Consider the following 24640-nt stretch of genomic DNA (forward strand, 5'->3'; position numbering starts at 1 on the left):
GTGTTACTAGCGAGGTTTAATCATTTCGATACTCTATTTGGGCACTATTGTCCTTGCCATCAGCCATAGCCAAGATATCTTTTTGCATTCGTTAATGCTAACATAATGAATGTAAATCAGATTTCTTAGCAATAAACTTATCGATAAGATATGTGGAACCCATAAGATTTTTGTGTTTTTATTAGCGTTAACGATTGTAAAAAGGCGTATTTGCTACAGCCCCAGGTGCGATATTCACTTAGTATATAAAAAGCAATAAGGGCTTAACGAATAAACTTTATAATTGTATCATTGATTTTCAATCGGTTTAAAGAATTTGAAAGATTTGCACAAAAAATAAATAAAACCGTAAATCCATTTGGGATTTATCACGTTTGGAACATACCAATGGTGATTTTATAATGTTGTTCTTCTCGAAACAATTAGATTATATAAAAAAGGTTTTTTTTTATTGCATTGAATGAAAAGACGAGCCTGCCGTTCGCCCGATGGTAAGCGATTCGATCGCCCATAAACAGTAAAAACGCCCTCCAACACCTTGAATTACAAAGTATTGTTTAGTATTCCACTGCGCTCGCCATCCCGAAACATGAGATGTTAAGTCTCATAAGTCCAGTAGTTACACTGGCTACAATGTCCATTAAACCGTAACATAACAGTGACTACACACTGCTGCTTGGCGGCAGAAATAGTCATTGCGGTGGTAAGTATATACCCAGGCGGACTCTCATAAACGAGAGATCTACCACCAGTAAAAAGTTAGAAATACAACAAAATTACATACGTTTGATATTTCCTGCGACATACATAATGCTATCAGCTGATAATGCCGTTATCGGCTCGATGAATCGAAGAGTACGTCACAAGATCTTTCCTTATACCTACCCAGACTTACTAATCATCTACAAATACTTATCTAGACATGTCACGAATGCTTTTAAATTCATAAACTCATAGTTTAGTAAAAATAAAAAGTAATGGTGAAGTGTAGACTTTGGGTAACATTGGGTATTGGAGACGATTTTAGCCTCCGAAGATAGATGTATATATTTACTACATTCTAGATTTGGCGTTCCGAACATTCACTGTGTTCAACTGAATTGAACTGCAATTCATTCAATCTGACTTTAGTATGGTCAATATTGACTAGCTTGTAGTTGTGTACGGAGTGACGCTCATGATATAACAACTCGACAGTAAGTGTAAACCTGGATGTGAATAAAAAATATGAGTCAAATAAGGAAAATTATTTGTTGTTCAAGTGAATAAATAGGTTATAACAGTGAGGTTTTGGTTGCCATTTTAGTTCAGATTTCGAACAAATAGTTTATATGGACGTTCGTGTCTATAGAATATACGTCAATGCCTCCGAAGATTTTAATTCGGTTTCCAAAAAACTCCAGAGATTATTCAAATATTCTGCGGCAAAAATGCAATGTGGAAAATATCATATTATTGTAAATAAAAAAACCCAGATGCCTGGGTACCTAAGGTCGACACTAAACGTATTGGACTTTGTAAATAAATCTTTGGAGATAAGAAAAATTTATTCTGTCCGGAGATTCTCTAGTTTTCTTGTCTCAGTAAAGCAACACTATATTTTGTGTTCCTATTACGTTCATAATATTGTATCTAAATAAATGAATGACTTCGTACCTGATTTTGGCCACAGCGAGTATACGATTAGACAGATGTATTCAACTAAGAGTGCATAAAGTACTTAAAATATGAATTGTACCATTATTTTACAAATAATGTATATGTTATATTCTAAATACGGTTTATTGAGTTTAGGTGAATAAAAAATTTACAAAATTAAACTTACAAGACTGCCACATAAGACTTATCATTTTCAATTTTTGATGGGGATATTGAAGATAATTATTTATATTAAAATGTTTAGGATCTATGTATTGCTGGCTTTACATATGTAGGCATTATTTCATGTTGGTTTTTCCCTGGTAGAGCTGGTTTACTTACACTGTAGAGCAATGGTGAAGGTTCTATATAACTCAATTCCTGCCCACTTTAAGTAATTTATATCTAATTATCATTATAATGACTTGCTGACCGTATTTATAATAATACCTACCTATAAGTTTTGTCTGGTACCCTTTAAAAAAAAAAAACCTTTGCCACTGCTGTAGACAGAAAAACCTGGTTACTGCATATCTACACAGTTTTACTCAAGTACAATAGTATCTGACACTAAGAAATGACTTAGTCATTCATATGTTAGCAATGGGCTTGGGAATTTTATCTAATCTGGTATAAATAATTGTGACTATCAGCTAATAAATGTAATCTTTATGGATTTGGAACTATTATTTAATCAAAACTATATCGGTATGTGAACGTTTGCACGTAAATTTGTGTTTTATAGCAGGTTGGGTTTGAAACAACAGGTCATAGATATCAGCCCTGATTAGAGACAAAATTTGTATCAAATAATGCTATGAAGTACTTCGTAATTGCAAGTTCTGTATCGTTGCTATTGTCCGCTAGTAGGCGTTTATTTTTAAACGGATGCTCTTGTGGGGTAGGTACAATTGTATAAAGGTAAATAAAGATAAGCTTCAGACAAACTTCGTTTTATAATTATCTATGCACAATGATTTGTTATTACACGAAGTTTAGACATCGAAATAAACTATTTTCTCGATTTTATCGCTTTTTTGTGTTTTATTTCTTTATCGACTTTAACTTTTCGGACGGACAAAATCTCAGACAGCTTCGTGATCACGAAGGCTGCAGAGTCTTGAAAACGTTGGCAGAAAATTATAATATAAATGCCGCAAAATAGTTTTATTTTAATGTCCAACATTCGCGTAAACATAAGAAATCAGAAATATTCTTTTCCTTTAATAATAATAATAATATCAGCCCTGTATTATATACTTGCCCACTGCTGAGCACGGGCCTCCTCTACTACTGAGAGGGATTCTTTTCCTTTATCTAAAATAAATTAAACCCTTTGAATTTTGTTTCAGTAAAGAAAAATATATCATACGGACACAACATTTTTAAGAGACTTTGAAATTTTTATTTTTTACAGATACTTTTGTAACTGTACTAGATTAACATGTAGGTATTATCTCAGAAATATAAAGTGGGATTTTTTTTCTTCTGTGATTTTTTGTGGAAAGACTGATAAGCGTTGCTGTAGAATGTTGAGTTTATGTACTCGTATGTGTAGCTGGAAAAAGGTAGGGCCTCGCTATTTTGTCTCAGAATGGCGAGCGCAAAGGAATACCAAACCATACTTTGTAATCCAAGGTGTTGGATGGTGTATCTACTGTTTACGGGCGGTCGTATCGCTTACCATAAGGCGAACAGCATGATCTCGTCATTCAAAGCAATAATAAAAATAAAAAAAAACATATACGACAGCCGTTCTTCCTTCCTTTAATGCCAGCGTTATGAGTGAAGGAAGGATATTCTGGATGTGCAGGACTACAGCATGAATGAGAACGGTTGTTTTATTGCCAATTAAACAGAGTATTCTATTAGTACACTTAGTATTAATATAATTGGTACACCGCTATGCATACAATGTCGGACAATATGTGCTCAATTCGGCCATACTCTCTTAATCAAAACACTTGATGTCCGTAAACAATCTTTGTGTTATGTGTTTGATGAGATCGGCGAATGTGTTTACTGTCTACTATATACTAGTTTTTGCAGCCGGCTCTGTTAGATTTGGACGGAAATTTCGATAATTTTTATCTCTAATTCGAGCCTTGAAAAAGGTTTTTTTATCTTTTTAATACAATCAGCTAACCAATTACTTTCACAAGTTTTAGGCTCCACGCAAATGCAGTCATCTTCATACTGAATACTTAGGGAATGGGTAAATAATACCCTCACAAAATACCACTTTTTAGAGTGACGAAGAGGTTTAATAGGATGTGATATCACCATCTGTCTCATTGTATACCAATCCTATATTTCAATATGAATTGAAACGACCAATATTGGCCGCACGATCATTTTGTCTCTTTTACACCTTTTCCTAATAACTTGATAGCTCCACTTCGAGGTTTCCGTGATCACAAAATTCGCCTCAGTCAATACTCTCTGATAATAGATGCAGTGGCTGTGAAGGCAGGACAGTCTCGACATAAAATAAGACATAATCCAGTATTACTATGATTTACATAAGAAGTACACTCAACCAAACTCAATGCAAAATATAACTAAAAACGTCACAATAAAGCTAAATTCGCGATTTCGTTTTCTTGGACGACATAATTATTCTAGTCTTTTTAGTTTTAAAACCAAACTACCGAAGCGATTTTGAAAAAAATCTATGCGACTAATCTGGAGGTATATTCTTTCGAATAAAAAATTTTTTTTTCAAATCGGTTTATAAATGAGCGAGACCTGACTGGTAACAAACATACTACAAAAAAAAAGTCATTCACGTCGAATTGATAACCTCCTCCTTTTTTTGAAGTCGGTTGATAAAAAGGCGTAGTATGTTATAGCACCCTTTCGCATTTCTTCGTGACGTAGTATGTGCCTGCGCCCTTCCACTAATTGTCTTTAACGAGCTTGTAACTAAACTGTAAACGTTACAATAAAACCAACACTAAACTTAATTTAACTATGAGTATTAATTCCTCACTTGACGTAATGTGTTCACGTAATTTTTATAGACTACAAGTTATGAACGCGTCTTCGTCTGCGGGAGTATTTTACTAGAATTTATGTTCCATTGCATTGTGTTTGGGGTTATAATGGCTTAAATGTTATTACAGTCATTGGCGGTCTTAGCAGGGAACAGATAATTTTACAATAGGCAAGAGGGCCTTAGGCTTTAGGGGCCTCGCGTAGTGCCCGACCTGCCCGTGACCATGGAACCTGCAAAGTCTTCCAAAGGTCCGCATAATAAAGGCTATAAAATAGTTTTATTTCAATAAGTGATCTATTTATGTGCGAACCTTTATCTAAATACATTCAGCGGCTTACAAGTGATTAGTTAACAAACATAATAAGAAATCCAAAATCCTCTTAATAATAAAATTAATAAACACTAATTACAGTCTTACTTATAAACTCTTCTTATGTTTTAATCAATTGTTGTGCCACCACCAAAAATGTTACTTATAAACTTGTTTTAGCGTTAAGAGGTGATTAAGCATTGCTTAAATAGCTGTTAAAATGAAACATCGCCGGTGATTTAAAGTTTCAGAGCAGACTAGTCAACACATAACTAAGCATAGCTTTGTGAAATTTTTATAAGTAAAACTGCTGGTTTCTAACAATTTCTTTCCCAAATACACAATATTTTCACGCTTTGATGAAGAAGTAAGCGATCTCAGTCTTATATCTTAAAAAAATTCTTCCAACTAAATACCCTACAGAAAAGACAGTTACTACTACATAAAAGTCAAAATAATATTTTGATCCTATCACGCGTTTCATCACCGAGCAGAAATCCAATCTCATTTCAAAAAATATCGCCTAGCCCGAAATCGAATTCTAAATTAAATAGTTAACAGCCCTAAGCCTACGTAACCACTAGACTGATGGGATAGTGTTCCTTTAATCTGATCACGTCGTGAAAGAAAATCTAGTTAACTTTAAAATGCAAATTAATATTGCCTGGTGGCGTGGTTAGATATTAAAGTCGTGTTTCTGGGTTCGATTACCGGGGGATATTATAAATGACGCCTTCTTCGACCCAAGAAACAATTAATTAGGTTTAGAGCTGAAGGTAAGACCTCAAAAATGTGTGTTTTTATTTTTATTTAATTTTTGTATGACGGGACGAGCTTGTTGTTTGCCTGGTGGTTAGCGATACGACCGCCCATAAACAGTAGAAACACCAACACCTTGAATAACAAAGTATTGTTCGATATTCCACTGCGCTCGCCATCCTGAGACATGAGATGTTAGGTCTTATTATGTCCAGTAGTTACACTGGCTACGATGTCCTTCAAACCGGAACACAACAGTTACAACTATACACTGATGCTTGGCAGCAGAAATAGACATTGCGGTGGTACCTACCCAGGCAGACTCTGAAATATGAGATACCTACCACCTGTAACATTAGACAGTATTAGACACCAGAACACACACACACATATACATAACGCGTTTATGTCCTAAGGTATAAGCCAAGTTGCAACCATGGCACCCATTTTTCGCCATGTTTGTTTCGTCTCATGAACTGATAGTGGTACCTATCGCCATATAAGGTACAACTTCCCGACTCCAGATTAATACTAAGTAATAAGAATATCCCTTTACCCGGCTCAAGATTCGAACCCGGGACGTCAAAGCCGTATCGTACTGCGCGCGCAATACAAGTACGCCACCAAGGCTGTATTATAATACTTATATTTTAAGACATAGGTATGAGATTACATTGTATTTTATACAAATCTTTTAATCTTAAATAAGATAATGTTTCTGTGTGCCTTCATTTTCTATACGTTGCAGTATGGTAAGCAGATTATAATAATAACTATAATAATTCTTTATTACAGCAATAACATGATAAAACACAGAAATTAAAGATTGTTAAATTGTACGTAAGAATTTGAAACCAAAAGTGTTAATGATCTACAATATCCAAATAAAAAATTAACTTGTGTTATGGTCAGCAGATGGTCCAGTTGGTGTCCAGATGAAGAAACGCTATTGCCATATACAATATTATCGCCCATAAGTTCGACACAAAGCTCTGTATTATAGTAAGCTGCAGTAAGCACTCTAAGACAATTCGAAAGAAAGCTGCTTTTTGTAAAGCCATTAACAATATTTTAAATATATTGTCACAAAAATCGTTACCTAGAATTTATAAAATAAATAAATTATCGTATTTTTCATGTACAATATTATCACAAACTAGCTTTTTTTCGCGGTTCCGCTTGAGCAAAAAAGGATTTCCGAGATAAATGTACCTAATATTTTAAGTTTGACCTTCTAAAAATATGTCAGTGAAAACTGCATTCAATCACAAAATAGTTTTTGCGTGATACGTGTACAAATATAGACAGGCCGAAAAATATTCCAAAAATAATTTTTGGCTTCTGTTGCTCTTATATTCCGCCCCATATTAGTTTTTCTTTAATTTATCATTTAAATGTATAGTCATCGGATTATTAAAATTTGAATCCATCAATAGATGTAAAATTAAGTGACAAGTTTAACGATTGTTTTAAATAATGCGAACAACCGGTAAATAAAATTTGGCATATATATAGAATAACTCAACATTTAATTATATGGCTTATGCCATTTTAAAAGTCCACGCGAGCGAAGTCGAGTACGAAATCTAGCAATACATGGAAGTCAAGATCCTACTTCTGATGATTCTGAATTTCTGATTTTATTAGTACGAATATGTTATGGAAATTAAGAAAGTAGTTACAACTATATTAATGAAGTAGTATTTTACGATCAGTTCGTCTGCGGACGGCGTCTCGTCCAATCAACGCTATAACATATACGTTTATTACTCATAAATTACTCCGTATATGAAAGAACGGTTGTCTTTTTGTTTGTACCGAGTATTTTCTTTTTATGGGGACACGACAAAGTGACCACTGCACCTGATGGTAAGTGGAGTGAGGTCCAATAGAATGTCGACTGACGAGAGATGATTACCCCTCGACGGTTGACACAATTATGCCGGCCTGTTGGAATTGGATATACACAGGCTGATCCCGGAACGCGACACACGTAGGCCATTATGGCGGGTTTTAACACCTTGTGTACGGTGATCGCTATCCGCGTGAATATAATATATATCCTACCATCAGCAAACAGTCTGTGATATATAAAAGTATAATTTAAGCTATGGACGTATTTAAAATCTGAGGCTGACGAAAACAGGGCTACTTATTTATTTTAATTAGAACGGATAAACCAATTACACTAATTAAGTTAATAATAACAACATATAACTACAGTAAAATATTAAACAGATCAATAATGTTAATAACTACATGAAATATGCGGTATCATGAAGTAATTTCACAATAATGCAATTGCTGTATCGTTTTAAAATTAATTTCGTGCACTTACTATGTTGTTTTTTTTTGTGAACTACCCCAAAATTTACTGGTAAAGAATGCCTTTGATTTAAATGTGCTCTTGTATACTCTATATAAAGTACTAAATTAAACAAATGATAACAATAATATCTGGCAGAGATATGTAATTCGAAGTTCTGATGTTACTATTGTTTAAGAGCGGTCGTGACGCTTTTAAGCAAGCAGTTCTCATCTCACCAATCAGTATCTTAAACAGACTCATACAGAGCTTTGTTACCAACTGTGAGTGAAGAAAGATCTAAAACAAAGGCCAGGAAGCTATATGACATATTGACCTACACACAAATTGAAGCTCGACCTTTCCATTACACGTGGGTGGTAGATACATCAGCTTCTCTGTGTGGCAGTCTGATAGCAAAATTTAAATTCAAGTAAAACTTCGATATTAAACTTTATCCGTCAGCAAAAGTAAGCACTGACTATTTGAAACCAATATTTGAACAAATACCGTATTTATAAATTTATATAATAATGTATAATCTGTATAATTACGTAGAGAATAAAGTCTCAAGGTATTTATTATAGCAAATAAAAAAGCATGGCAAAAGACTATACTTTATCATTTTTCAAATAACAAAGTATTTAAATTAAAGTATTTTTCGGATTTTTGTCGCGGGAACTGCCCCCCCCCCCCTCCCGTGACCATGAAGGCTGCAAAGTCAAAAAAATAAAAAGCGCGATAAAATCTGAAAAAGAGTTTAATTTTAATGTCTAAAGTTCAAACACAAGAAACCATTAAACAACAAAGTAATAAAACAAATGGTGCATGATGCTAACAAACTTAGCATGTATCTAAAAACGCATTATTATAACCTTTAATACTAAATTAAAGGTTATAATAATGCGTTTTTACCGACTGCCTCGGTGGCGTAGTTGTATTGCACGTCCGGTACAATAGCGCTCTGAGGTCCTGGGTTCGAATCCCGGGTCGGGCAAAGTGATATTTGGGTTTTTCTGCTCAGTATCAGCCCGGAGTCTGGAATTTGTGCCCGATATGGCGATAGGCTCACCCCCTATCACATCATGGGACGGAACATACTTGGCGAAAAGTGGGTGCCCTAGTTGCGCCTCTGCATACCCCTTCGGGGATAAAATGCGTGATGTTATGTTATGTTATGTATTTAATACTAAATTAAGTAACAATTAAGTAATTAGTGTTTTCGACAAATATTTTTGTTAAATCACAAACTCATTACGACATTGTATCGCTAGTCGCCACTAAATTACAATAAATACAACAACAAGAGGTACACGCGTCATATAATAATTAAGACTACGATCAGGGAGGCTTCATGTATGCCGACGCACTTCAGATAGTTATCTATAATATTTGCTTTACTTAAATATTATCAGTCTTACTTATAAGAATTTCACAAAGCTTATGCTTAGTACAGTAACAAGAATTTACTCGATCAGCTGTAAGTCAAAACCCGCCATCTTGCCTCTAAATAAGGTTTAAACTAGGAACCTGTGATGTTTTTGACAGCTATTTAAGCAATTCTTAACCATCTCTTAACTCTAAAACAAGTTTATAAGTAAGACTGTTTAAGTATAAATAAACATTCGGAATTATTGAAATAAAAACTAAAAACTATTTAAACGGATTTTATCCCGCGATAAAATCCGTTTAAATAGTTTTTAGTTTTTATTTCAATGTCTAACATTCGCGTAAACATAAGAAATCATTATTCGGAATTATTGTTAAAATTTAATTATTGTTAAATTATTGTTAATTTTTCGGTTAAAATGTCAAAATGTTCATTTCATTAATTGTTACTAGAAAGTCTTTCTTTCAAACTTTCTGGAATGTTATTGGAATACCTCAGATTGGAAAGTCGTCAATAAACGTAACGAATTAAATGGGCCCCACTCCTGACCCAGTTCGGGAAGACTTTAATATTACTCAAATACTTGTCCGTTAAATGCAATAATACCTGTAATAAGCTCCGAGTAAAATGGGGTGATTATGCAGGGCTGACAACTGGCTGAGAAAAAAATCAAAGGAAATTTTATGACATGTATTTACACACTGTACCTACTTTATAAGTCTGAACTGGTTTTGAAAATAGCAACATTAGAGATTCTTGTCCGTTCTTCTCTAGTGAAAACTGCTTTCCGGACTAGTGTGGTAAAGTAAAAATTGACCTAATATAAAAATATTTACCATTTTATGTATTCGAATAAATTATTTTATTTCATTTGTTGATAGATTAAGTTCACAAGCATTACAAGAACCAGTGCGTCACCTGAGACATAGGACGTGCCCTCGTTGACACTCCACGGATTTATTACTTTCAAGAAATAGATTAAAGTTGAATAAATGCTTTCAAAAGTAGAGATAACGGTTTGTATTTATGCAATTGGTTCAAGCTGAGTAGAGATGGCATACCTTTGGAAAAACCTATACCCAGCACTGGGACTGTAGCATCCAGTTGTGGATAATCATAATGTATGTTTAGTAGACTATCAGAAACAATGCTTCGGGTAAACAATAGTATTACAAAGTTCAATTTGGATCGGCGGCATATTTGGCAGAGCTATGTTATAAAATATAAAACGATGGTGTTGCATAGCTTTTATGCTATGCAACACCATCGTTTTATATTTTATAATTTAATGAGATGTCCATGATGCTCGCCTGATAACTAAACTGATCATAAACATTAGCAATTTCGTGTAACAGAATACTGACACTGTATTCATAACATAAAAGCATACAGTTCAGCTTTCCAGCACAAATACTCACTGCCTTAGTACCGACTAGAGTTTGAGTAAAGAAAAGAAGAAACATTTAATTGTACGATATACTGAAACGCGCACAAATATTTCTTACAAGGTACAAAGAAAATTAATACATAAACGGTGCGTGAGTGTTGAAACCCCGAGACTTTATATATATTTATTTAATTGGTGCTGGGACTTAAGAGTCCAGACTCGAAGAACAGTTTCTTATTTCTCTATGGTAATTGAAGGAAACCTGGTAGCAGTAATTCTTATTGCTTTTAATACTAAATGATTATTATCGTCCAACTTTTTGAAACTTAGATTACTTTAGAATAATTCAAAATACGATAACTTGTTTATAATAAAAAATATGTGTTCCCTAAGCAATGTTAATGTTTGCGAGTTTTCTTTTAAGACTCTTGTACTTCCCAATGTTACGATATTCTTTTCCAAAAAATGTAAGGACTGCAACACCCCAATGTTTGAGTGAATTAGTAAATAGACAAACGCTGCTATGCTATGCAGTTTTGGAAATACTTCTGGAATGCATTGATAATGAAAGAACCTATAAACAGTAACTAACTCGATACACATAAAAAATACATGATTAAACATGAACATGGTAATTTATTCTGGATCTAATATCAATGATTAAAAAGAACGCAAACTTTACCTTTAAATAATAACAATCCCGACTTTCAATTATAATCAAAAACTTTAAAAAATATTCGACACATTAACACATTTCGACGTCATCGGTGACGTCATCGGAGGCTTCTGTCAAAATGGGGCGGAGCGTGCAGGAGTTGCGCGGGCTGGCCCCGCCTTCACCCGCGCCCCGCCACCCTCGCCTGTATATAAGCCGCCAACCCTCGGTGGAAAGTCAGTGAGCATCCCACAGCACAGTCATCCCCTCGTCGGCACTCCTGAAAAGTTTACGACGAGTATCACGGTAAGTGGGATAGATATTCAAAACCTTTAGAAATTTCGAAAATTAAAAAAGGTGTCTATTTTTTTCGTGGGAAAGATTTCGTTATATAAAAATTAAAATCAATATTTTAGAAAATATTTTTTCGGGAAAATCCTTTTAATTTTACTAATTTATAATTTGGATATATATTCGCGTCGACAGTTATGTTGCAATCTTAAAAAAATACGTAATAGTTGAGGGACAAGATCATGCATTCTAATATCAACGAGCAATCAATTGAAAAGAATCGTGCTACAATAACAAGCACATACACGGATATATTGTACCATAAGGAAAAACACCTTTACTTTATTTTAGAAACAGCATAGAATTTTGATGCAAATTTTTTCATAGTTCAATTTAATTTAGTCTTCGACATTTAATTTATAAATAAAATAAACATTTTCTTACACATAACGTTCTAATGTAGATGAACTATTTAATGGTATAGAAAAGTAATAAAAGTTTCTCACGGTAGGCAGCGGCTTCGCTGTACCCTGGTACTGCCGACGTTCATGGGTAACGGTTACCACTTACCATCAGCTGGGCCGTTACCTCGTCTACATTCTTTAGCAAAAAAATTTTTTTTTATTTTTAAAGGCAACATTATCCATCACTGTAAATAAATTCGAACTACATTTAATATCAAAGATAACCCTTTCTACAACTGATTTTGAGCCAGTAATATGGCACATTATATTAAATGCTTCGGAATCCCGTATTTTATCAATTTAGCCACTAACTCCCCAGATTCAAATCCAAATAATACTGAAATCTAGTCACGTACAACCTAGAACAAAAGTCCTGAAATAGGGAACATCAGTTGTCCCTAGTCCCTCTGGACCTCTAGCTTTAAGAGTTTAAGAATTACAAAATGGCTGTATTATCTCAGTTTATAAAGATTTGTATAATAGCGTATCAGGTTGCCTTTTTTGTTTAAAGCTTTTAAAAATATTTCTTGGCACAAGAAGTATTATAAGGATCATTATATAGATTGTTTACATCTCTTTGTTCATATAAAAAATATTTCTGTCGATCTTTACAGTTTTAGCAAAGTTCATACGATTTTTGTCTTACCAAAAATAATATCTAACTTACACATAGTATTCTTAAATTTAAATAATGTATTACAAAATAAAACGAATTATTGAATTAACATATTTAATTTGGTTAACGTTACAAATGTATCAACACAGCCATCAAAATTTGAATCAATAACGTCATTATATTAAATGAAAGGCATTAAAACAGATTTTAAAATCTATATCAATAACGACATTATATTTTTCTAGAAATCTAGTGGGTCAATAACATCTAAATAATACAAATGGTTCAATTCATAATATTCTCTATTGACTCGTTTTGACTACAATAAATCATTCATATTGTATGTTACCTAAGAATTCCTAAAGTATAAATAGTTAGATGTGGTCACTGCCTCACAGAAAATCAGTTTACAAGTTTTCAAATTTTCTATTTCATTACGTATGATGTGATTATTTTTTAAAGTTTGCCACCTCATCTTCGATTCAAGGTTCGTGGATCCGACTAACAATGGTGATAATTTGAAAAAAATAATACTTTATTAAAAAAAACTTGGGTTATAGATGATTATATACATTGCAATATTAAAGTGCTTGCACGCAGTTACTTTCGTGGTCTTTGCTTGTATATAATCAAAGGATAAATTATATTACAATGCAGATAGAGACGAAACCCAACTTACAACACGTATACATTGTACGTATGTTATATATATGATATGCCAGTTGTGCATGACATCCGGTAGAGGCACTCATGCTTTAAACTTTCACGTAACGAAAGCTCAAAGCTTATTGTATTTTATATTGTCAATTACACTGACACAAACATTTTTCAATTTCTTACAGTTTACTGATAGAGATTTATAGAAAGCCCGTCATTTTAAAAGTAGGTAAATGACCAACTCTTTTTTTTAATAATAAAGGGTATTTAGCAACAACAACACCAATATTGAACTTAAAACCTATTATTTTGACAGAAAAATATCTACAATCGATCGAGCATATCCTTTACTTAATTCCGCGTCAAAGTAAGCCTTAAAAATCTTATGGCAATGTTGAATGTACAAGTAATTAAATAATATGTTTGATAAACAATACAGCAAACCACTGGTTGCATTTTGCTATTTCAGTAAAAGGCGTGTTCTAATCTATATACGGCCCAAAGACTACAAAAAAAATTATGGTTGTAATTTAAATTTGAATCGCCGTGAATTGTATGGAAAATATTGCCAGTAATCTAGTAACATTAAGAAACAGAATTTAATTCCTCATGTTTTGAGATGAGTTTACATCTGTAAGCTGGTATCTGAGGCTTATAAATCAGTGTTGATATTAAAGAATTAAGAAACCTGTCTGTTCAAAATTAATTGAAGCACGACTCAAGTTCATAACTATTTTCTACATAAAAATAAATTTGAACAGCACCAAAACGCCAAAATCGAAACGATTCCAAACCCAACGGCAGTGTTTTGTTAGTGTTTAGTCATAGTGAACGTAGGCCTAAAACAATAAATTTAACATATACACGTAAAAATAAAAAATGTGTATTTAATTTGTTCATGAAAGTCGAAATAAAAACGCCGTCAAATATTTAACACACTCCTAATACAACATTCGCAAAAATTCGGCCATATATAAAATATTTAACATTTCATAAATTTTACAGCGGCACAAAAAGTAGAATAATAAGCCTTTTTGTTCAAAAAGCGCTGACATAAAATATCAAAATGTACCCATTAATTAAGACGACAGCTTTTCATGCGAACAAAGGCAGCGGAAGTTTGCTACGAATATTCTACGCGACGTCTACGAAAGCGTAGCATGCTACATCGTAGCGTCTACGAAAATCTTTAGTCTATTATTATTTTGGTTCGCCTGAATTTTCCACTGCCGAATGTCACAACTTTATAATATTAAAATATATTTTAAACATGCTGAGTTTGATTGGACAGCCGGCATCTAAGACTCTTCAAGTCGCTGTCATTTTCCGAAAAAATAAAAATTGCGTTGCCATTTTTATGGACGTAAATATCCAGCAGACATTTTTTGACAAATAATCCTTCAGCCTTCAGGTTAATTGATAAGCAGAGACCGAAGTTCATTACCTACAAGAGGACAGATTTCAAAGAAAAATAAATGGAACGAATTCTTAAAAAATGTTATGATTTTTATTGAAAATAATATAAAGAGTTGTTTCCAACCACTTCAAATAAATCCTTCTTTCACTAAGTCCACATATTTTTACAATCGAACCAATAAACTCCGTTTTAATACTGTAACATATAATATAAACATTTTGAACACTAAATAATCTTTTTGATTGCTAATAGGCATTCTTTGTGTTCTATACATCAAACGCTATGCTATAGTCTTCGCTGTCGTCCCACAAACAAACCGATAGTATCTACAATAGAGAAACGAGGATACTATTTTCGTTTCATTAGTCGATCTTAGATAGTATAGTTAATTTTTATTTCATTTGAGACAGAAGTCGATCCATTGATGTTTCTTTTTATCACGTTTTGTGTGGTTGACTTTCTTTTGTTAGATGTTAAATTGAATGACAAGATTTTTTTTGTACACGTCTGCGTATAGCCAGTATTAAAACGATCCAAAACTAGGAGGTACAATGCAGTCCTTAGCATCACCCTATATTTGTCCTTCTTAGATATTAATACCTAATTATTTATAATGCTGTTCAAATCGAATTCCCAAACCTTGCTTTAATCACGATATTTGCCCTATTTCACTCACTGATCTTCTATTTAGGTCTTCGTTATAAATAGAAGGTACTTTTTCGAAAATTGAAAATTCCTATCAGAAAATAATGAGCTCAAATATGAAATATTTTTAAACTAATCCGATACTTTGTAAAATGGCTACAAAGGCTTGTAATCCTTTATTTATCATTATCTCTACAACATATAGCATCACGCCTTTAACTTTCTGTTACAAGCAGTATAAAATACACAGTTGTTAACAATATTTAATGATATACAATTAAATTAATTCTTAATACGAAACAAGCATATTACAACTACTCTATTATTCGACTCTCATAAACACACTTATTTGAATCACCTCTTTTATTTAATTACAATTAGAAGATCTAATCTAATTAAACCTCATTACGAATAGACACATTAGTAACAATTGTCTGTATTTCGTAAAATACTTATTGAATTAATTTGTGCTTAATCTTTTATTCGTTAACTTAAATCTCTGTGACAATTTTTCGAGACTGTTCTGTCAATTAATATTATTAATCTATGGTACTAATTGTTCTTTACACATAATTATGTCAGCTTTAAAAAACAGAATCCCAAAATAAACTTTAAGTGCAACCATATAAAGCTGTGTATGTATAAAAAAGAACAAGAAATTGAAAATAAAACCCAAGTAATTTGCGGTAACACTGTCCCGCGTAGAAAAGTTTGTGCACGTGGTACCTGATCATGGACTTATAAGATAAGGAAGGGATTTAGTTAAGTCACAAATGGGAGTAAGAAGGGGTAAATATATATCGAATAAACACCGTGACTAACTTCACAAGTTATACATTTCATAGAATAAATATAATAAAAAGACTTATGATTATTACCTTTGAACTCCTTTTTCTTTATCAATGATTGTTAATCTATTATAGAAATATAATGAAATGCAGTTCTTGGCTCCCAAACTAGTCTAGCTCTATGTCACGATTCAATTGAAAATAAGGAACCTAAAGCTTCTCTTATTTTTTTATATTTATCTACTATTAGACCAGTTATTTGTAAAAAAACAGTCTCTATCAATAAAATCTGTATTCAATTAAAAAAAGAAACTGGAAGCCTTTATTGTTTTAATTTTTTCAATTCAAATAAGAATATCCCATAACAAAAGTGGCTTTAAGTTTCGATCAGTCGCTGATCATGGATCCTTGGTCCGTAAATAAGGGGCGATACGACCCACCCTTTTATTAGAGGATGGGATCACTGGTGTTTCCAATCCAATTCCAAGTTAATGCCACTCTGCGTCTCGGGCACATGTGCTTTTATTTATATTGAATATCTTTTAAACAGAGGTTGTATACGCTAATGTCTGTCGTTTGAAAGGTAGATGCGTTATAGATCCGAAGCTAACTGAGATTTCTTTTCTTTAAAAAGGTCTATAAATCGAGTTCGTGTTGAAGGCATCGCAAAAACATGTAGGCATAAATGTAGTTGAACCGAAATGGTAAAAAATTTAATAAAATCAAAACTTTATATGTTGGGTCTTTTTAGTAAGGTACCTATTAATTTTAATTATTCGGCCTGCAATTGAACCGAGAACCTTACCTGTTTTATATTTTGCTATATTATACGTATAAGACCTTAGATTAAATCGTGTAATATTTTATAAACCACCCTAAATATATTGTTCATGTCAGACACAAAACTATACATTTACATACGATAATTAAACTGAGATTAAAAAGGTAATGCACAGGCCTTTGTGTGCTCAAACTATTTTTGTTATCTGTCGAATTTATTGCACGTGGTCAAAGGAACGCGTTGTATACAACCGTGGTAAAAATGTCGTTAAATAATCCTTAGTATATTGCATAAAATAATGCTTGGTATAAACACCAATGATCACCTCATTGTCTTTAGTGAAAGCATATAAACTGTGAATTGAAACTCCAATATTCAATTTCCAGTAAGGTATTTATTTTTTATATTTGTGTTTAGTGTAAGATTGTTCCATTCCCTATGAAGTCACGGAACGATACACATAAAAACTGGGTTCACTAATCACGCCTAACTCCTTTCGGGAGTAAAGAGTTTGAGAGTATATTTAATTTATCACAAAGAGAAGAAACGTAGCAATACAGTGTACAAATCAGAACGTTTATTAGTAATTGACCAATGAATTTAAAATCGTCCCACTTAGCCCACAGCCTAATTAACCAGACTACACCAGTTCTAAAATATTCAAGAATTTATAAACTGCCCAATATTCAGAAGACACTATATTAATTTTCATCTTGCATAATGCTAAGAGTTTTGCATAAACCGTATAATGAAGATGGCGTCCTAAATTATAAATATGTTGATTAATCCGTATTTAATTCAGTAATCACTGGTTATTCGCGTCTCGGGTTAAGTCGAGCCGGGCGGGTTAAATTTAAATAATTTAAACGGAACGGTTTAAAAACGCTTATCGAATTTTCTGTATTATATTTGACCGCTTTTTTGGGAATATATCTAGCAAATGTTTTTCCTAATCCTGAATTTTATATTGTTAGTTGGTGCTGTGGACAAAACTGTGTAAAAAAAATTGCGGTTCGTTTCAACAAATTCGACTATGTTCTATTCTATATGTTTTTGTAACAATATTATCCAGAGATTTCTCTCAGAAAGAAACACCAGTCGTAAAAAAAAAACATTTTTACAATCTGAAAACGTATTGCACCAACCCAACATTAGAGTAGCGTGATGATTAATACAAAAATGTTTTACCACAGTTCCTCTTCACAACAAAATCACTGTCATCTTAATTACAACTTAAGAAATTGTCTAAAACATCTTAGTTCTGCCGGCGACGTTGAGTATCAAATCCGGCATTGTACCACTATACAGTATTCTGTGATTGTATTCCACAATACGAATTATGTATTGTACAACGAAACAAAACATTTTGGTTATTAAAAGGACGTTTACCCGTGAATAATTATGGCCATCAGTCTCAAGCCTTGCTTTGACGTAAGATCTGTGCTAGTGTAAAGGAACATTAGGTGGAAGTTTGTGAAAATAGGATGTTAGTAATGGATTTGGTAGGTGGAAAGAACAAGCGTTGGATTATAATAGATAAGATACGTTTTGTAAAATTCAAACACATTTTCTCTAGTATCTACTACTCTAGAATTCAGTATTACTAGTGATAGTTCTCTCATATGTAGTTCGCCTGGTTAGGTACCACCGCAATGCTTATTTCTGCTGCCAAGCAGCAGTATGTAGTTACTGTTGTATTCCGGTTAGCAGAACATTGTAGCCAGTGTAAATACTGGACATAATAAAACTTAACATCTCATGTCTCAGGATAGCGAGCGCAGTGGAATACCAAACAATACTCTGTAATTTAAGGTGTTCGATGGTATTTGTACTATTTATGGGCGGTCGTGTCGGTTACCAACAAGCGAACGGCAAGCTCGTCTCGTCGTTCAAAGCAATAAAAAACATGTATTGATGCGCTAAACGCTGACTCCCCGTTCAACCGGCTTGTTTATTTAATTTCTGCTAAAATTCAATAAGATTTTTAAACCTTATTCCACTTCAAGTCATTCTAAATTAGGAATATGCACCTTATTCAAACGTTTTAGTAACTGATTTCCCTAATATACTATTCGAAGTCCATATTGAATTGTTCAGTCTGAGACATAATTAGGTAATCTTGTCAGTCTGACACGAGAATGCACTCCTCGATGCTCCTCCGAAGTGAACACGGGCTAATTGATTTAAACTTGGAACGGAGGACAGAACTTACCTCAAACATCTTACTTTATTTGTGAAAGAGTGTAAATTGGTCTAGACATGAGCTGCAGCTTTTGCCTACAGTACCAGTTACAATGGCAAAAGGTGATTTTTTCAAAAAGGGAATCTAACACAACATATATACCAATATGCATGAATGTGCTCTGCAAACTGTTCTAATGATAATAAAATACATAAAGTGAAGGCCTCAGGAATTGGGTTATATGGACCTTTCGCTACTACAGTGTTAAGAATTTTTTAAGCAGATTATTAGAAGCGATTTTTGTTCTACATTCTACACAGAAGTCATCATCGAATCTGCGATTCAACCCTTCTCAGCCACTATAACTACTCCACTGGACTAGACCAAAGGCAAACGGAATTGAAATTTAATAACACATTATCGGGTCCGGGTAACGTATCGCTTGACGCGTATAAGCTTTAAGTTAATATTAGATTTTTCCAAAAGCTCGTGTTAATATTACCGGAACGTTGACAAATGATCGATCGGTACTTCGGGAAAGTTACAAGTTTATATCAAGCGACGTTTAAAATTTATTGATAGAGTAATGTTAGTGGTTAGATGTTAAGGATTTATATGTGGTTGAACCCGGCTCGACTGGGGTAATACCACAAACTTCAAAATGCAGGGAAAACTTTACTATTGGTTAGAGACACAGTGTGATTTATATTCTTCATTTTCATATTTTTTATTTTCGGTTAGGTTTACATTGTTATTCGGTAATTCAAAAAATAATTTTAATTAAGACGGTTATAATTTAAATTTAAATAAAACTTCAAACCAGTAAAAATGAAGTGAAATAACCGCTAAACGCGGAAGAATTTTTCTTTTAAAATCCGTTGTGACGAAATAAAAGGCCCAGAGCTGTTGATTTGGTATCGCTTAATGAGCGCCCCTCGTTCGAGAGGCGTTAAAACAATTATCTTTCTCCACGAAAATAGTTAAATAATTAAAACTGCTATCGATTTAAGTTTTTTTGGATAAAAATTTACTGCACTTTAACGTAGGGAAGATTTAGTACTCACCAATAAGTATCCTTTGTTGATTAAAATTATGCCGGTCCTTCTTTATCAGATCCAACATGAATCTGTTTCTTAGACCAAATAGTCTAGAGTAAAACGGGTGGACCATAGACCGATGAGCGATTTTACTGTAGTCAATACCACTGTTACCCAAAATAAAAGCGTATAGCATAGCGGATAGAGACCAAAGTGTGCTGACGTCAATTTGTGACAACAAATCTAGTGGAGTGTTTTTGGTATCATCGTAACTTTCATAACGATAAACAACTGCTTCGGTGGCGTAGCTGTTGCAGTACGAGTACTGCGCTGAGGTCCCGGGTTCGAATTCCGAGTCGAGGCAAAAAATAAATGTGATTGAAATTTACCGTCTTAAAAATTACTCAGTCACAGTTCGGAGTCAGGAAGTTGGCGGTGTTATATCCTCGTGCCTCGGAAAGCACGTAAAGTCATTGGTCATGCGTCTGATCCCTCTCCAGTCATGTCGGATTGCCGTCTCACTGGACTATCTGAGTGAAGGAACAGAGAGTGCACCTATGTATTGCGCACTATAATATATCCTACCTCCCTGGTTGATTTCCATCTAAATAGGCCGTGGCCGTAATTCCGCTAGGAAGGAAATGATTTCGTAAACTTTGTACGCATGAACCCAAAAACTTGTTTTAAATTCCAAACAAGTCCTGACTGACCGCAACAAAATTTAATCTTTAACATCGGTAATGCGCTGGTATTTCATCAAAGGGCATAGTTCATTCGACCACGGACAGTAATATCGATTCGCAGCACTCATTCGCAGTCACGTTTAATTGTAACGAGCGTACTTTACTACAATTTACGAGCTTACGTCGACATATTTACATTGCTTTGTGGCTTTTACATACGAATGTTGGGATGGTCACTCATTTGAATGTAACTGTAGGCTTAAAAACGAGTCGAACATATATAGGGTGGATTTTTTCTGATTTTAGCCAGTTTGAATTCCTGGTGTGGCAAGTGTATTTTAAAAAATCTTCCAATGCAGTTTTGCTTCTTTTTAAAAATAAAAGAATGTTTCTTTTGAGTAAAATTTGCTATCGCCACAAATTTGATTACTTTCCCTCCAGGTGTGGTTAAAAAATTCCACCCTGTATATAAATTACGATTTTCTCTAAGACAAGGCGCGATAGCACTCTCCCTACACTATGATGTCTTATAATATATAGTAATTATATTGCTACAACGTGTTTCAAATTTGAACATAATAGTGATTACCCTTTGCTTGCAACATAAAAAAATCAGTTGTATCTACCACGATGGTAAAATAATGAGTTAACAGATATCTGCCTCTCAAATACCATAGTTAAATCAAGTTATATAAATCGTATCTGGTTCAACGAAGATGTTGCACGGGGAAGAAAATTCCTTCCAAATAATATCTTGTAGCTAAAACAGCAGTTTAGCCGAAGTGTCAACCGATAGGAAGCCAATATTCATGAAAGCCTGACAAATACTGTCAACTCTTGATGTATGGGGTAACTCTTTATATTTGAAGTCGCCACGCCTCGGAGATTTTACAAGTTCTTGTATTACATAACTAAATCATGGTTTTCCTTGAACCGTGTAACTAATTTAAATCTTTATCCAAAAACTAAAGCTAAGATAGAGCAATAAAATGAGTAATATTCGTACATTATGCTAAATTTATTACAAAGATTTTTAGTTATTAGTTTACTAAATATAAAAAACTAATATGTTTGTCTTATATTTTGTAGTTTTAAAATGTATAAACAAAGTACTTTTTAATTTATTCATTAAACGTATAAATATAATAACTAACCCTGTAGTATCAATGTAATAGTCACAAATCGTGGCTACACAAGTATTATGCCTCGTGTCGCACCAATGATTTCCCAACCCACAACACTCAAGAAATATTTACAAATGACGTCCATTTGTCCCGAAAGAGGATCGAAGTCGCGACCGCACTACTTCCCATTCCTCGCACATTGAGGTTTTGTAGTAATTGATGTCGATATGTTAAAAGAATTAGGTCAGGAGATGAATAGATTGATGGATCCGAGGTTTTGTTATTGGGACAAAGATTGATGCAGTTTAGTGACGTATGGGAAATTGAAGTTGTTATAAAAAATATATTTCCGGGAAGAAACGCATTTTATAAAAAACTATGATGTAACAAAAAATACATAGATAAGCTTGTGACATCTTGACGCATTGAATTCAAAACAGACAGAATTTTTAACTAAAAATATGCCGAAACAATTTACTTGATAGTAAATTATTACTATGAACATCCAATAGCAACAAAAACACGTAATGCTAACCTTTTAGTACTGAAAAGGGGGAAAGATCCTTTAGAAGGGGAGGAGGGCGACAATCTCACTTACCAACACCAAACAACGCGTTGACTTGATCACGATTTCCATACAAATTGTACGCGCGAATATATGCGTGATATTGAGAGAATTTTTAATTTTTCCAATTGTTGTACACCCACGCGTTAACTCCCCGATGAGGACTTTAATAATTTTTAAATTTGATTGCATTTTTAGGTATTTCGTATGGGTATTAGATAAACTGAACAATATGTGCCGTTAGCTTTATTGAATTTATATTGCAGTCCATATTTTTAATGAATGAATTTGAGCAATCGCTTGCTAGACGATAATCACGAAAAGTAAAACATCAATAAAGAACTTCTTTATATTCTTACTCTAGAAAGCTCACTTATTTGCCAGATATTATGTCTCACTATAATGTAATCTTCATAAATAAATAAAATCTAATTCTTCATGATATTTTCCTTCATCGTTAAAGCAAAAGATAGATGACATAACTTTAAAGGTGCTTTTGGATTTTGAACCTGCGGACATTCGTCTCGGCAGTCCGTTCCACACCCCACTAGACTATCGCCGCTTATTTACTGAGTATAACTCAGGGAACATTAAGAACAAATTTTATTATACTGATATATATATAACTTACACTACTGCCTACCAGAAACAAAAGTAAAGGTACATAGACTGATTGATTTATTTATCGAGAGTAAATTATCAAAAAAGTCCAGGTAAAGGTCGCAATTGCTGGACGCAGGCAGCTTCCAAAAGTGCATCTAAAATCTTTAGTAAGTCTTACAGAAGATGACTAAAAATAAAAATAAAAAGAAACTGTTCAAAATTAAGTTGTAGGTTAAAACTCAAATCGTAAACTCAACTTTTATGAACACTAAACATTCTAGACTTTATTCTGGTGCATTCCCCATATTATATTTACTGCAGCATCCAAATACCATCGACCTAGTTCCATTTTGCAGTAATAGTGTTCGACAAAATGTCTCCAGCGGTATCTTTACGAGCGATAAGTAAGAAGCAACATGTTACGGGCTGTATCGCGAGTTTACTAGGCCAGGGGGGGATTCAGGAGTTAGTCAAGGATTGATAAAGTTATTAACATTTATAAAATACTAGTTTAAAGTAGAATGTAAAAGATTTTTTTTATTTTTTGACAATATATTGTAATACCGTTTTCTTTCTAATTGATTTCGTACAATTTAAGAAATCAATATTTAAAAATAGATAATAAAAAATCACACACACAACATCACACATTAATTCCGAAGGGTATGCAGAGGCGCAACCAGGTCACCTACTTTTTGCCAAGTGTGTTCTGTCCCATATCGGGCACAAATTCCAGACTCCAGGCTGATACTGAGCAGAAAAAACCCAAATATCACTTTGTCCGACCCGGGATTCGAACCTAGAATCCCAGAGCGCTAACATACCGCGCATGCAGTACCACTACGCCACCAAGACAGTAAAAAATAAAAAAAATTACGATGTTTTTATCATAGGGGTACCCCCACTGCCAAATCCAAGTGCGTCCCTGCGTTTCTAGCTTCGTTTACAGCATCTTCAGCGCCACAGCATCAGATACCGGCAGATCACGTATTTACGATCTTTTTATCGAGATTGTAAAACACTTTTTTATATTCCACATCATCATGTTATTTTATATGTGACAATATATGGCACACTAAATTGACGTAATGGATAAATTTTCGGTTATGAAGCTTACGCGGCGTGAAAATGGCGCCTCCGTAAAAACTATTTTCATAAACGAAATGAGGAAAAGAATTCCTGTATAAAACTGTTATGATATTGGGCTTTAATGGCTGTGAGGACGGACTAGCTCGCATATTTAGAACATGTGTTGATTTATTGCGTACAACTATCATTTTGCGCTACTTTTATAAAAAAATCGTAAAGTATCTGTTAATGAATGAGTATTAGCATAAAAGAGATC

At 33.6% G+C, this 24640-nt stretch overlaps 1 protein-coding gene across 3 annotated transcripts in view; it reads left to right on the forward strand.

Annotated features, from left to right (window-relative positions):
* The first annotated feature begins 11694 nt into the window (after positions 1 to 11694).
* Positions 11695 to 24640, forward strand: part of LOC115442476 (prothoracicostatic peptide) — a 49424-nt gene continuing 36478 nt past the window's right edge. For 2 of the 3 annotated variants that reach the window (XM_030167520.2, XM_037436341.1), the window contains exon 1: positions 11695 to 11748. The gene's annotated coding sequence lies outside the window, so the exon portion shown is untranslated. The remainder of the gene's footprint in view (positions 11749 to 24640) is intronic. The other variant, XM_037436340.1, reaches the window with a different exon arrangement.

This window comes from Manduca sexta, chromosome 7 (assembly GCF_014839805.1).
Source record: "Manduca sexta isolate Smith_Timp_Sample1 chromosome 7, JHU_Msex_v1.0, whole genome shotgun sequence".
Taxonomy (NCBI): domain Eukaryota; kingdom Metazoa; phylum Arthropoda; class Insecta; order Lepidoptera; family Sphingidae; genus Manduca; species Manduca sexta.